The following is a 15,815-nucleotide window of genomic DNA, read 5'->3' as shown; positions in this document are numbered from 1 at the left end:
GTGAAGCACTCAGGTTTGCTTCTAGTCAAAGGTCCTGGATGGGCTCCAGGGGTGGGGTTGGCTCTTGCGTCAGAGAAATACCAGAAAAGCCCTGAAGTGGAGCAGGAAGTCGCTCCTGTGTGTACACACTTTGCTCTTGCTGCGTTCACAGCTCTCGCAGAGTCTCTAAACCACTTCCCGTGAACTTCAGGCCAGGCCATACTTGAACCTCCCCTCTCTTGTGGTGGTGGTCCTCCTCAACTGGGGCCACTCAGTTCGTCCTTTTCTGTCTCATTGTGGTCTTCCTGTCTCTTCTGACAGTCGAGGCCCTAAGGCCTGGTTTCGGTTTCCTTCCCCAGCAGAGCTGCATTTCTGACCCTGCGGCTGGGTGGTAGAAGAGGTGGTTGTGTTGGGAGAAAAGCATTCTGGACCTTTGTTACTCCAGCAGCGTGTGTCTCACCGGTGGGCTGGCTGGAAAGGCAGCATCTCAGGCCCCACCCCAGCCCTACTGAAGCAGGGTCTGTTTTTTCACCAGACCCCCGGTGTGCACAAAAAAGTCAGAGCAGCAAGCCCAAGAGGCTGGCCATGGCTCCCTAGGCCCCCAGCTCTGTGACCTGGGCAAGTCACTTCACTTCTCTGTTTTCTCACTCGTGAAGTGAGGGAGTTGGACAAAAGCATCTGCTCTCTTAATATAAAGTTAGTCACATTTAATTATGCTCGAGGTACATTCAGATTACTTTGTTGCTTCATCAGATAAGAACAAAGGTGTGGGAAGTGGGAGAAAAGTGCATTTTGCCCCAGATCAAGAACATTTAGAGTTGGAAGGGACTTTCATGAATGTTTCCCTTAGCCCCTGCTCTTTGCCCCCCCCCCCCCCACCGCCGCCTTTGCTTTACAGAAGAGGAAACAGTTCACACAGCCACTTAGGGTCAAGCTTTGCAAAGGACACTGTCCACCTCCTGCTGCCTGAACCCTCACTATGACCCACAGCATCACGTCACCTGGGAGCTTGTGAGAAATGCAGATTATCAGGCCCCCAGACATCCCCCTCACTGAGTCAGAATCTGCATTTATCACGAACCCCAGGGGAATACGTACACCCAGTCAAGTTGGAAGAGACCCAGGAATGCTTGAAAACAAATGAGGCCTAGAAGAGAAGCATCATTTCACCAGCAGCAAGAGTACTGACCTTGGAAGCAAAGAAACCTGGATTTGAATCTCAGCTTGCCACTTCTAGCTACGTGGTTTTGAGGAAGTTGCTTAACCCTCTCTGAGCCTCAGCTTCCCCATCTGCACAATGTTTCATGTCTATGAGTTTACATATTATAATTAATTCCTATCATTGAGACCCTGCCATAATTGTACTTATGTGTCTGGCTTATTTCACTCAGTATATTGCCCTCGAGGTTTTGTCATCAACCCATTTTTTTTTTAATATGGTTTTGTTCACTCACCATACATTCCATTCCAAGTAAATAATTGATGGTTCTCTGCATGGTCATACATTTATGTGTTCACCACTTTCACCACTATCTATATAAGGGCATCTACATTTCTTCCACAAGGCAGGAGGGAGAGTCAAAGAAGGTAGAGAGGCAAAAGAAAGAGGAAAAAAAAAATGACAGCTAGGAAGCAGCAAAAGGAAAAATAACCTTAAATCAAAGTAGAATAAAGAATCAGACAATACCACCAATGTCAAGTGTCTAACATGCCTCCCCTATCCCCCCCTCTTATCTGCATTCACCTTGGTATATCACCTTTGTTACATTAAAGGAAGCATAATACAATGATTCTATTAGTTACAGTCTCTAGTTTATGCTGATTGCATCCCTCCCCCAGTGCCTCCCCATTTTTAACACCTTGCAAGGTTGACATTTGCTTGTTCTCCCTCGTAAAAGAACATATTTGTACCTTTTATCACAATTGTTGAATACTCTAGATTTCACCAAGTTACACAGTCCCGGTCTTTATCTTTCCTCCTTTCTTGTGGTGTCTCAGATGCTCCCCACCTTCCTCTCTCATCCATATTCATAGTTACCTTTGTTCAGTGTACTTCCATTGTTGTGCTACCATCTCCCAAAATTGTGTTCCAAACCACGCACTCCTGTCTTCTATCACCCTGTAGTGCTCCCTTTAGTATTTCCTGTAGGGCAGGTGTCTTGTTCCCAAAGTCTCTCATTGTCTGTTTGTCAGAAAATATTTTGAGCTCTCCCTCATATTTGAAGGACAGCTTTGCTGGATACAGGATTCTTGGTTGGCGGTTTTTCTCTTTCTGTATCTTAAATACATCACACCACTTCCTTCTTGCCTCCATGGTTTCTGCTGAGAGATCCGCACATAGTCTTATTAACCTTCCTTTGTATGTAATGGATCGCTTTTCTCTTGCTGCTTTCAGGATTCTCTGTCTTTGACATTTGATAATCTGATTATTAAGTGTCTTGGTGTAGGCCTATTCATATCTCTTCTGTTTGGAGTACGCTACGCTTCTTGGATCTGTAATTTTATGTCTTTCATAAGAGATGGGAAATTTTCATTAATTATTTCCTCTATTATTGCTTCTGCCCCCTTTCCCTTCTCTTCCCCTTCTGGGACACCAATGATACGTAGATTATTGTACTTCGCTTCATCCTTGAGTTCCCGGAGACGTTGCTCATATTTTTTCATTCTTTTCTCCATCTGCTCCTTTGCGTGTAGGCTTTCAGGTATTTTGTTCTCTAGTTCCTGAATGTTTTCTTCTGCCTCTTGAGATCTGCTGTTGTATGCTTCCATTGTGTCTTTCATCTCTTGTGTTGTGCCTTTCATTTCCATAGGTTCTACTAGTTGTTTTTTTGAACTTTTGATTTCTGCCGTATATATGCCCAGTGTTTCCTTTACAGCCTCTATCTCTTTTGCAATATCTTCTCTAAACTTTTTGATTTGTTTTAGCATTAAAGTCTTGTATCTCAGTTGAAGTGTACGTTTGTTCCTCTGACTGGGCCATAACTTTGTTTTTCTTAGTGTAGGTTGTAATTTTCTGTTGTCTAGGCATGGTTTCCTTGGTTATCCAAATCAGGTTTTCCCAGACCAGAACAGCCTCAGGTCCCAGAGGGAAGAAATATTCAGTATCTGGTTTCCCTGCGGGTGTGTCTTAGAAAATTGCTCCATCCTTTGATGCCTCAGGTCACTGTGCTTTTCTGCCCAGCAGGTGATGCCTGTTAGCCTATAATTCTTGACTGGTGTGAGGAGGTATGGCCGTGTTCCCCCAGGCTCTGGGGTCTGGTTCTGAATGGAAAGGGCCCCACCCCTTTCCTCCTAGGAAAGACAGAGCCCCCAGGTGAAGGTCATTAGCATTTCAGTGGTCTCACTGTCTGCTTGTGGTGTCTCCACCCTTCCCCAAGTCACAGCCCTGGAAACTGAATATGAGTGGGGCTTTCTCCACTGAGCCGGAATAGAAACAGATAGTCCCCTTCAGACCCAGTCCAAGGCGACCCTCTGGTTCTCCAAGGTCAGTCATCACCCAAAGCCTCTGTCTGTTTTTTTGGGGATGCGTACCTGTAGTGAGCAGTTCACCCTCGCTACTTAAAACCCCAGTTGGAGCTCAGCTGAGCTATATTCGCTTGCTGGGAGAGAGCTTCTCTCTGGCACCACGAGGCTTTGCAGCTCGGGCTATGGGGGAGGGGGTCTCACGACTTGGATCCGCAGGTTTTACTTACAGATTTTATGCTGTGTTCTCGGGCATTCCTCCCAGTTCAGGTTGGCGTATGATGAGTGGATGGTCTCGTTTGTCCCCCCGCAGTTATTCTGGATTATTTACTAGTTGTTTCTGTTTTTTTGTAGTTATTCCAGGGGGACTACTTAGCTTCCACTCCTCTCTATGCTGCCATCTTGCCCCGCCTATCGCTTTCATTTTCTTAATGATGTCTTTTGAAGTACAAAAATTTTGATTTTTGATGAGATCCAGTTTATCAGTTTTTTCTTTTTTGAATCATGCTTTTGGTGTTATATCTAAGAATTATTTGCTTGGTTAAACATTTGAAGATTTTGTCCTATGTTTTCTTTGAAAGGTTTTGTTTTTAGCTCTTACATTTAGGTCTCTGGTGTATTTTGAGTTGTGTGTAGTATGAAATACTAAGTCATTCTTTTGCATGAGACTATCCAATTGTCCCAGCAACATTTGTTGAAATACTTATGATATTTTATTCCTTTCCCCAAAATAAGATCAAAATTGGATGAATACATATTGTATTATCTTCTACATCCTTGTAGTTGCCTTTGATGCATTCGATTTAAACCCCTTAAGATAAAAGATAAAAACAACCCACCTCATATGAGTTTTTCTAGTTTATTGCAAGATTCATGTGTATTTTCTGACTTTCTTAGTCATCTCTGATAAAAAGGGAACATGTATGTGTAAGGGAAGTTAATGATAGACTTGTTCTAAATTTGGTAAAATGCACTGTAAGGTTTATAATTAAGATCATATACCCATTAATTCAAACTTAATTAAATATAGTAATGGTAGTAGAATAAGTTTTATGTTGTCATTATAATATGGTAATAGAGTAATTCATGTTGTGATTGCTTAGATTTTAAGTTTAAAATGATCAGTTTCAAAATTTGTGATTACTGTTTGTAAAAGTCTGTTTCCCAGTGGCAGGCAGAAATTTTCCCAGGTAGTCAGAAAAATTCTGATGCAAGGCTGAAAAGCAATATTAATTAAACAAAGTAAATTGAGCTGAATTAATTATCACAAAAGTTACATTTTTTTATAAGGACTTTTATTGCAGTAGTTTTTCTTCATATTACAGTATTTCCTTTTTCATAATTATACTTTTCCCGTATTTCAGATCATTTCAAAATAAGGAGATTTTACTATATTTGAATTATTTATTTTATTTTAAAATTTATATTGGTAACACATGCACATAACAAAATTTCCCATTTTAACCATTTTCATGTGTAAAATTCAGTGATACTCATTACATTCACACTATCGTACTACCTACCCACCATCCATTATCAAAACTTTTTCATCACTCCAAATAGAAACTGTGTACCCATAACAGTAAACCCCCATTCCCCCCACCACTGCCCCTGGTAACCTGTAATCTACTTTCTGTCTCTATGAATTTGTATGTTATATTTCATGTAAGTGAAATCATACAATATCTGTCTTTTTTTATTTGGCTTATTTCACTCAACATGTCTTCAAGGTTCATTCATGTTGTCACATGTATCAGAACTTTATTCCTTTTAATGACCAAATATTTCTTTGTATATGTATGCCACATTTTGTTTACCCATTCATCTGTCAGTAGACACTTGGGTTGCTTCTGCCTTCTGGCTATTGTGAACACTGTTACTACGAACATTGATGTGCAAATATCTGTTCGAGTCCTGCTTTCAGTTCTTTGGGGCATATACCTAGAAGTGGGATTGCCAGGTCATATGATAATTCTATACTTAACTTTTTGAGGAACTGCCAAAATGTTTTCTGCGGTGGCTACACCATTTTACATTCCTACCAACAATGTGGACAAGGTTTCTATTTCTACGCATACTTGCTCATTTTTTTTAGTAATAGCCATTCTAGTGGGTGAGACGTGGTATCACACTGTGGTTTTTATTTGCATTTTCCTAATAGCTGATGATGTTGAACATCTTTTCATGTGCTTAGTGGCCATTTGTATATCTTCTTTGGAGAAATGTTTATATTTAAGTCCTTTGCCCATTCTTTGCCCATTTTTTAAACTGGGTTTCCATCTTTTTGTTGTAGGAGTACTTCATATACTCTGGTTATTAAACCCTTATCAGATATATGGTTTCCAAATATTTTGTCCCATTTTGTAGGTTGTCTTTTCACTTTCTTGATAATGTCCTTTAAATGCACAAAAGTTTTTAAATTGATGAAGTCTAATTTATCTATTTTTTCTTTTGTCATGCTTTTGACATAAAGTCTAAGAATCCATAGCCCAATGCAAAGTCCTGAAGATGTTTCCCTATGTTTTCTTCTAAGAATTTTATAGTTTTAGCTATTATATTTAGGTTGTTGATCCATTTTGAGTTAATTTTTATATATGTGGATTTCCATTTTTCCCAGCACTGTTTGTTGAAGAGACTGTTCTTTCTCTGTTGAGTGGATTTGGCACCCTTGTCAAAAATAAGTTGGCCATAGATGTGTCGGGGTTTATTTCTCTGCTCTTGATCCTGTTCTGTTCGTGTACGTATATGTTTGTCCTTATGCCAGCACCACAGTTTTGATTACTATGGCTTTGTAATAAGTTTTGAAATCAGGATGTGTAAGTACTCCACCTTTGTTCTTTATCAGATTTTTGCTATTAGGGCCCCTTGCCCTTCCGTATAAATTTGATGGTTGGCTTTTCCATTTCTGTAAAAAAATGCTACTGGGATTTTGATCAGGATTGCGTTGAATACGTAAATCACTTTGAGTCGAGCTGACATCCTAACAATATTTGGTCTTCCAATCCATGAACATGGGATGTGTTTCCATTTATTTGGGGTCTTCTTTAATTTCTTTTAGCAATGATTTGTAGTTTTCCCTGTACAAGTACCTTAAATTCTTGGTTAACTTTATTACTAGATATTTGATTCTTTTAGTTGCGATTGTAAATGGAATTGTTTTCTTGATTTCGTTTTCAGATGTTCATTGCTGCTGTATAAAAACACAACTGATTTTTATGTGTTGATCTTTTAACCTGACATTTTGATGTATTCCTTCATCCGCTCTAGAACTGTTGTAGATTTGGGGGGATTTACTATGCATAGGATCATGTCATCTGTGAATAGAGAAAGTTTTACTTCCTCCTTTCTAATTTGGATGCCCTTTCTTTCTTTTCATTGCCTAATTGCTCTGGCTAGAACTTCTAGTATGATGTGTAATAGTGAAAGTAGGCACACTTGTCTTGTTTCTGATCTTTGGGGGAAAGCTGTACATTTTTCTTCATTGAGTATGATGTTAACTGTGGGTTTTTCATAATATGCCCTTTATCATGTTGAGGAATTTCCCTTCTATTCCTCATTTTCTGAGTGTTTTTATCAAGAAAGGGTGCTGAATTCTGTCAGATGCTTTTTCTGCACCAGTGGAAATGATCATGTAGTTTTTTTCCTTCATTCTACTAATGTGGAATATTACATTGATTGATTTTCTTATGTTGAACCACCTTTGTATACTTGGGGGCAAATCCCACTTGGTCATTTTTAATGTGCTGTTGGATTTGGTTTGCTAGAATTATGTTGAGGATTTTTGCATCTATATTCATAAGGGAAATTGGTCTGTAATTTTCTTTTCCTGTGATGCCTTTGTCTGGCTTTGGTATTAGGGTGATGCTGGCCTCATAGAATGAGTTAGGAAATGTTTTTTGAAAGTGCTTGAGAAGGATCTTTGAATGTTTGGTAAAATTCACCAGCAAAGTCATCTGGTCCTGAACTTTTTGTTGTTGTTGAGAGGTTTTGGATTACTGATCCAATAACTTTACTTGTTATTGGTCTGTTGAGATTTTCTGTTTTTTCTTGAGTCAGTTTAGGTACTGTGCCAGTTTGAATGTATTATGTCCTCCAAATGCCATTATCTTTGATGTAATCTTGTGTGGGCAGACCTATCAGTGTTAATTAGATTGAAATTCTTTGAGTGTTTCCATGGAGATGCGCCCCACCCAACTGTGGGTGATGATTCTGATGGGATAATTTCCATGGAGGTGTTGGCCCGCCCATTGGATGGGTCTGAATTAAATTACTGGTGCACTAGCACTATATAAGATCAGACAGAAGGACGGAACTTGCTACAGCCAAGAGGGGCACTTTGAAGAAAGCACAGGAGCTACGCATGAAAGAGAGTTTGAAAACAGCTGTTGAAAGCAGATTCTTGCTCTGGAGAAGCTGAGAGAGGACAAATATCCCAAGTGCAACTAAGAGTGACATTTTTGAGGAACTGCAGCCTAGAGAGGAGTGTCCTGGGAGAAAGCCATTTTGGAACCAGAACTTTGGAGCAGACACCAGCCATGTGCATTCCCAGCTAACAGAGGTTTTCCGGACACCATTGGCCATCCTCCAGTGAAGGTACCCAATTGCTGATTGTGCTACCTTGGATAATTTATGGCCTTAAGACTGTAACTGTGTAACCAAATAAACCCCCTTTTGTAAAAGCCAGTCCTTCTCTGGTGTTTTGCGTTCCGGCAGCATTAGCAAACTATAACAGGTACTTTGTGTATTCTTATAATCCTTTTTATTTCTGTAAGGTTGGTAGTAAGTCCCCACCTTTGTTTCTGATTTCAGTGACTTGTGTCCTCTTTTTTTTTTTTTTTTTGTTTGTTTGTTTGTTTGTTTGTTTGTTTGTTTGTTTTTGGTCAGTCTAGCTAAAGTTTGCAAATTTACTGATCTTTTCCCTGATTCTCTCTTTAATTTTCCACTCTCTGTTTCATTTACCTTCACTCTAATTACTATTTCCTTCCTTCTGCTCACTTGGAGTTTAGTTTCCTCTTCTTTTTTAGTTCCTCTGGTTGTGAGGTTAGGTTCCTGAGTTGAGATCTTTCTTTTTTAATTAAGCATTTTCAGCTATATATTTCCATATGAGCACCACCTGTGCTGCATCCCGTAAGTTTTGGTATGTTAGGTTTTTGCTTTCATTTGTCTCCAGATAGTTCCTAGTTTCCCTGGTGATTTCTTTTATGATCCATTGTTTCAGAGTGTATTGTTTAATTTCCACACATTTGTGAAATTTCCAGTATTGTTCTGTGATTGATTTCTAGCTTTATTCCATTGAGGATATTTTGTATGACTTTAATCTTTCTAAATTTGAAACTTGTTTTGTGACCTAACATATACTCTATCCTAGCAAATGATCATGTGCTCTTGAGAAAAATGTGTATTTTCCTGCTCTTGGGTGAAGTGTTCTACATGTCTATTAGGTCAAATTGGTTCATAGTATTGTTCAAGTCCTGTATTTCCTTACTGATCTTCTGTCCAGATGTTCTGTCCATTATTAAAAGTGGTATTTAAGTGTTTTACTATTATTTTAGAGCCATCTGTTTCTCCTTTCAATTTTGTCAGTGTTTGCTTCATATCCCTATATATGTGTATATACACACACTCTGTTAGGTGCATATATGTTTATAATTGTTGTATCTTCTTCTTGAATTAATCCTTTTATCAGTATATAGTGTCCTTCTTTGTCCCTTGTAACAGTTGATGACTTGAAGTCTGTTTTTTGTTATCTTGGTATAGTCACACCAGCTTTCTTTTGGTTGCTCTTTGTATGGTATATATTTTTCATCCTTTTACTTTCAACCTATTTATGTCTTTGAATTTAAGGAGAGTCTCTCATAAATAGCATATAGTCAGGTAATGCTTTTTTATCCATTTTGCCAATCTCTGCCTTTTGATTGGAAAGTTCAAACCATTTACCCTTAAAGTAACTACTGATAATGCAGGACTTCTGCCATTCTGCTATTTGGTTTTTGTAAGTCTTATACTTATTTTGTCCCTTATTTCTTCCATTACTGACTACTGTTGTGTTTAGTTGATCTTTTATAGTGAACCATTTAGAATCCCTTCTCATTTCCTTTAGTGTGTATTTTTTAGGTATTTTCTTTGTGGTTACCGTTAAGCTTAAATTTAACATTCTAAATCTATCACAGTCTCGTTTGATTTGATACCAGCATTAGTTCAGTAGCATGCACAAACTTTGTTCATTTACACCTCTTCTCCCCCCCCCCACTTTATGTTGTCCTTGTCACAAATTACATCTTTATATGTTGTGTATGACACCATAGATCTATAGTTACTATTTACGCATTTGTGTTTTACATCCTGCAATAAGTAAAAAGTGGAGTTATAAAAATGGCATTTGTATTTACGCATATAGTTACCTTTACCAATCTTTTTTCTTCATGCAACTTTGATCTACTGTCTGGTGTCCTTTCCTTTCAACCTGAAGAACTCACTTTAGTATTTCTTACAGGGCACTTTTACTGGTATCACTTTCCCTCAGCTTTTGTTTATGTGGTGAAGTCTTAATCTCCCTCATTTTTGAAAGACATTTTTGCCAGACATAGAATTCTTGGTTGGCAATTTTTCTTTTGGCACTTTAAATATGTCATCCCACTTCCTTCTTGTCACTGTGGTTTCTGATGAGAAATCAGCACTTTATCTTATTTAGGGTCCCTTGTACATCATGTATTGTGTCTCTTGTGTCTTTCAGGAGTCTCTCTTATCTCTTATCTCTCTTATCATTCGACAGTTTGATTACAAGGTATCTTGGTGTGGATCTCTTTGAGTGTGTGTGTGTGTGTGCGTGTGTGTGTTTATTTTTTTATTTATATATGCACACATACATACATGCAAGGGAGAGCTGTATGTGTGAAAGGAAGATTTGTGAGCAATACAGATGCATAGAAAATGGAATAAATAGTACGTTGTAAAGACTACTGATTTTAGAAAAAGGAAACCGTTTTCAGAAAAGACCCCACCAAAGGACTTGGGTGCTTTGTAGTTAATAGACATAATAATGTAGTCTGTACCATTATTTCAGTTAATCTCCTAGTTATGGAAGCTGCATCACCTCAAATCAGTTGTATGATTCAGCAAAACATGCCTCTTGCTGTGTTAAGGATTTTTCTGAGGATTCCTCCTAGGAAATAGTGCATGTGCGGGTAGAAATGAGAAGTCATTCTGCTTAGGACAAAAGTCTTGTGTTGATTATATTTGTAAACTTATTTGTGGTCTGTTGGACTTTTAAGAAATATGAGTTCTTAATAATTCTAATTTGCTCCTACCATTGTAGTCTGAGCTAAAATGTTAATCATGCTGCCCTAGATTTCTAATATACTTGTTTTTTCTGGATTCTGACTTTCTTTCTTTTTTTTTATTTTTAAATCATCATTTTATTGAGATATATTCACATACCATGCAGTCATACAAAACAAATTGTACTTTCGATTGTTTACAGTACCATTACATAGTTGTACATTCATCACCTAAATCAATCCCTGACACCTTCATTAGCACACACACAAAAATAACAAGAATAATAATTAGAGTGAAAAAGAGCAATTGAAGTAAAAAAGAACACTGGGTACCTTTGTCTGTTTGTTTCCTTCCCCTATTTTTCTACTCATCCATCCATAAACTAGACAAAGTGGAGTTTGGTCCTTATGGCATTCCCAATCCCACTGTCACCCCTCATAAGCTACCTTTTTATACAACTGTCTTCGAGATTCATGGGTTCTGGGTTGTAGTTTAATAGTTTCAGGTATCCACCACCAGCTACCCCAATTCTTTAGAACCTAAAGAAGGTTGTCTAAAGTGTGCGTAAGAGTGCCCACCAGAGTGATCTCTCGGCTCCTTTTGGAATCTCTCTGCCACTGAAGCTTATTTCATTTCCTTTCACATCCCCCTTTTGGTCAAGAAGATGTTCTCCATCCCACGATGCCGGGTCTACATTCCTCCCCGGGAGTCATATTCCACGTTGCCAGGGAGATTCACTCCCCTGGGTGTCTGATCCCACGTAGGGGGGAGGGCAGTGATTTCACCTTTCAAGTTGGCTTAGCCAGAGAGAGAGGGCCACATCTGAGCAACAAAGAGGCATTCAGGAGGAGACTCTTAGGCACAAATACAGGGAGGCCTAGCCTCTCCTTTGCAGCAACCGTCTTCCCAAGGGTAAAACTTATGGTAGAGGGCTCAACCCATCAAACCACCAGTCCCCTATGTCTGTGGTCATGTTAGCAACCATGGAGGTGGGGTAGGCGAATATCCCTGCATTCTCCACAGGCTCCTCAAGGGGGCACTACATCTTTTTTTTTTTTTTTTTCCTTGTTTGTCTTTTTTCTTTTTTTTTTTTTTAACTTTCCCTTCTTTTTTAAATCAACTGTATGAAAAAAAAGTTAAAAAGAAAACAAACATACAATAAAAGAACATTTCAAAGAGACCATAACAAGGGAGTAAGAAAAAGACAACTAACCTAAGATAACTGCTTAACTTCCAACATGTTCCTACTTTACCCCAAGAAAGTTACATAATATAGCAACATTTCTGTGAACTTGCTCCTACTATATCCATCAGAAATTAACAGACCATAGTCATTCCTGGGCATCCCCAGAACGTTAAATAGCTTATCTGTTTTTCTTGGATTATTGTTCCCCCTTCCTTAATTGCTCTCTACTGCTAGTTCCCCTACATTCTACATTATAAACCATTTGTTTTACATTTTTCAAAGTTCACATTAGTGGCAGCATATAATATTTCTCTTTTTGTGCCTGGCTTATTTCGCTCAGCATTATGTCTTCAAGGTTCATCCATGTTGTCATATGTTTCACCAGATCGTTCCTTCTTACTGCCGCATAGTATTCCATCGTGTGTATATACCACATTTTATTTATCCACTCATCTGTTGAAGGACATTTGGGTTGTTTCCATCTCTTGGCAATTGTGAATAATGCTGCTATGAACATTGGCGTGCAGATATCTGTTCGTGTCACTGCTTTCCGATCTTCCGGGTATATACCGAGAAGTGCAATCGCTGGATCGAATGGTAGCTCTATATCTAGTTTTCTAAGGAACTGCCAGACTGACTTCCAGAGTGGCTGAACCATTATACAGTCCCACCAACAATGAATAAGAGTTCCAATTTCTCCACATCCCCTCCAGCATTTGTAGTTTCCTGTTTGTTTAATGGCAGCCACTCTAACCGGTGTTAGATGGTATCTCATTGTGGTCTTAATTTGCATCTCTCTAATAGCTAGTGAAGCTGAACATTTTTTCATGTGTTTCTTGGCCATTTGTATTTCCTCTTCAGAGAACTGTCTTTTCATATCTTTTGCCCATTTTATAATTGGGCCGTCTGTACTATTGTCATTGAGTTGTAGGATTTCTTTGTATATGCAAGATATCAGTCTTTTGTCAGATACATGGTTTCCAAAAATTTTTTCCCATTGAGTTGGCTGCCTCTTTACCTTTTTGAGAAATTCCTTTGAGGTGCAGAAACTTCTAAGCTTCAGGAGTTCCCATTTATCTATTTTCTCTTTTGTTGCTTGTGCTTGGGTGTAAAGTCTAGGAAGTGGCCTCCTAATACAAGGTCTTGAAGATGTTTTCCTACATTATCTTCTAGGAGTTTTATGGTACTTTCTTTTATATTGAGATCTTTGGTCCATTTTGAGTTAATTTTTGTGTAGCGGGTGAGGTAGAGGTCCTCTTTCATTCTTTTGGATATGGATATCCAACTCTCCCAGCCCCATTTGTTGAAAAGACCATTATGGCTCAGTTCGGTGACTTTGGGGGCCTTATCAAAGATCAGTCGGCCATAGATCTGAGGGTCTATCTCTGAATTCTCAATTCGATTCCATTGATCTATATGTCTATCTTTGTGCCAGTACCATGCTGTTTTGGCAACTGTGGCTTTATAATAAGCTTCAAAGTCAGGGAGTGTAAGTCCTCCCACTTCGTTTTTCTTTTTTAGAGTGTCTTTAGCAATTCGAAGCATCTTCCCTTTCCAAATAAATTTGATAACTAGCTTTTCCAAGTCTGCAAAGTAGGTTGTTGGAATTTTGATTGGGATTGCATTGAATCTGTAGATGAGTTTGGGTAGAGTTGACATCTTAATGACATTTAGCCTTCCTATCCATGAACATGGAATATTTTTCCATCTTTTAAGGTCCCCTTCTATTTCTTTTAGTAGAGTTATGTAGTTTTCTTTGTATAGGTCTTTTACATCTTTGGTTAAGTTTATTCCTAGGTACTTGATTTTTTTAGTTGCTATTGAAAATGGTATCTTTCTCTTGAGTGTCTCTTCAGTTTGTTCATTTCTAGCATATAGAAACATTACTGACTTATGTGCATTAATCTTGTATCCCGCTACTTTGCTAAATTTGTTTATTAGCTCTAGTAGGTGTATCGTTGATTTCTCAGGGTTTTCTAGATATAAGATCATATCATCTGCAAACAATGACAGTTTTACTTCTTCTTTTCCAATTTGGATGCCTTTTATTTCTTTGTCTTGCCAGATTGCCCTGGCTAGCACTTCCAGCACAATGTTGAATAACAGTGGTGACAGCGGGCATCCTTGTCTTGTTCCTGATCTTAGAGGGAAGGCTTTCAGTCTCTCACCATTGAGTACTATGCTGGCTGTGGGTTTTTCATATATGCTCTTTATCATGTTGAGGAAGTTTCCTTCAATTCCTACCTTTTGAAGTGTTTTTATCAAAAAGGGATGTTGGATTTTGTCAAATGCTTTTTCAGCATCTATTGAGATGATCAATTGATTTTTCCCTTTCGAGTTTTTAATGTGTTGTAATACATTGATTGATTTTCTTATGTTGAACCATCCTTGCATGCCTGGAATGAACCCCACTTGGTCATGGTGTATGATTTTTTTAATGTGTCTTTGGATTCGATTTGCAAGTATTTTGTTGAGGATTTTTGCATCTATATTCATTAGGGAGATTGGCCGGTAGTTTTCCTTTTTTGTAGCATCTTTGCCTGGTTTTGGTATTAGATTGATGTTAGCTTCATAAAATGAGTTAGGTAGTGTTCCATTTTCTTCAGTGTTTTGAAAGAGTTTGAGTAAGATTGGTGTCAGTTCTTTCTGGAAAGTTTGGTAGAATTCCCCTGTGAAGCCATCTGGCCCCAGGCATTTATTTGTGGGAAGATTTTTGATGACTGATTGGATCTCTTTGCTTGTGATGGGTTGGTTGAGGTCTTCTATTTCTTCTCTGGCCAGTCTAGGTTGTTCATATGTTTCCAGGAAATTGTCCATTTCTTCTACATTATCCAGTTTGTTGCCATACAGTTGTTCATAATATCCTCTTATAATTTTTTTAATTTCTTCAGGATCTGCAGTTATGTCACCTTTTTCATTCATTATTTTGTTTATATGGGTCTTCTCTCTTTTTGATTTTGTCAGTCTAGCTAGGGGCTTGTCAATCTTGTTGATCTTCTCAAAGAACCAACTTTTGGTGATATTTATCCTCTCTATTGTTTTTTTGTTCTCTATGTCATTTATTTCTGCTTTAATCCTTGTTATTTCTTTTCTTGTACTTGGTTTAGGATTGGTTTGCTGTTCATTTTCTAGCTTCTTCAGTTGATCCATTAGTTCTTTGATTTTGGCTCTTTCTTCCTTTTTAATATATGCGTTTAGTGCTATAAATTTCCCCCTTAGCACTGCTTTTGCTGCATCCCATAGGTTTTGGTATGTTGTGTTCTCATTTTCATTCGTCTCTCTATATTTAGCAATTTCTCTTGCTATTTCTTCTTTAACCCACTGATTGTTTAGGAGTGTGTTGTTTAACCTCCAGGTATTTGTGAATTTTCTAAGTCTCTGATGGTTATTGACTTCTAATTGTATTCCATTGTGGTCAGAGAATGTGCTTTGAATAATTTCAATCTTTTTACATTTTTTGAGGCTTGTTTTATGTCCCAGCATATGATCTATTGTGGAGAAAGTTCCGTGAGCACTAGAAAAGTATGTGTATCCTGGTGATTTGGGATGTAATGTCCTGTATATGTCTGTTAAATCTAATTCATTTATCAGATTGTTTAGGTTTTCAATTTCCTTATTGGTCTTCTGTCTGGTTGATCTATCTATAGGAGAGAGTGATGTGTTGAAGTCTCCCACAATTATTGTGGAAACATCAATTGTTTCCTTTAGTTTTGCCAGTGTTTCTCTCATGTATTTTGTGGCACCTTGGTTGGGTGCATAGACATTTACGATTGTTATTTCTTCTTGCTGAATTGCCCCTTTTATTAGTATGTAGTGGCCTTCTTTGTCTCTCAAAACATCCCTGCATTTGAAGTCTATTTTATCTGAGATTAATATTGCTACACCTGCTTTCTTTTGGCTGTAGCTTGCA

This window comes from Choloepus didactylus, chromosome Y, assembly GCF_015220235.1.
Source record: "Choloepus didactylus isolate mChoDid1 chromosome Y, mChoDid1.pri, whole genome shotgun sequence".
NCBI classification, from domain to species: Eukaryota; Metazoa; Chordata; class Mammalia; order Pilosa; family Megalonychidae; genus Choloepus; species Choloepus didactylus.
Note: the sequence above shows the minus strand (reverse complement) of the source record.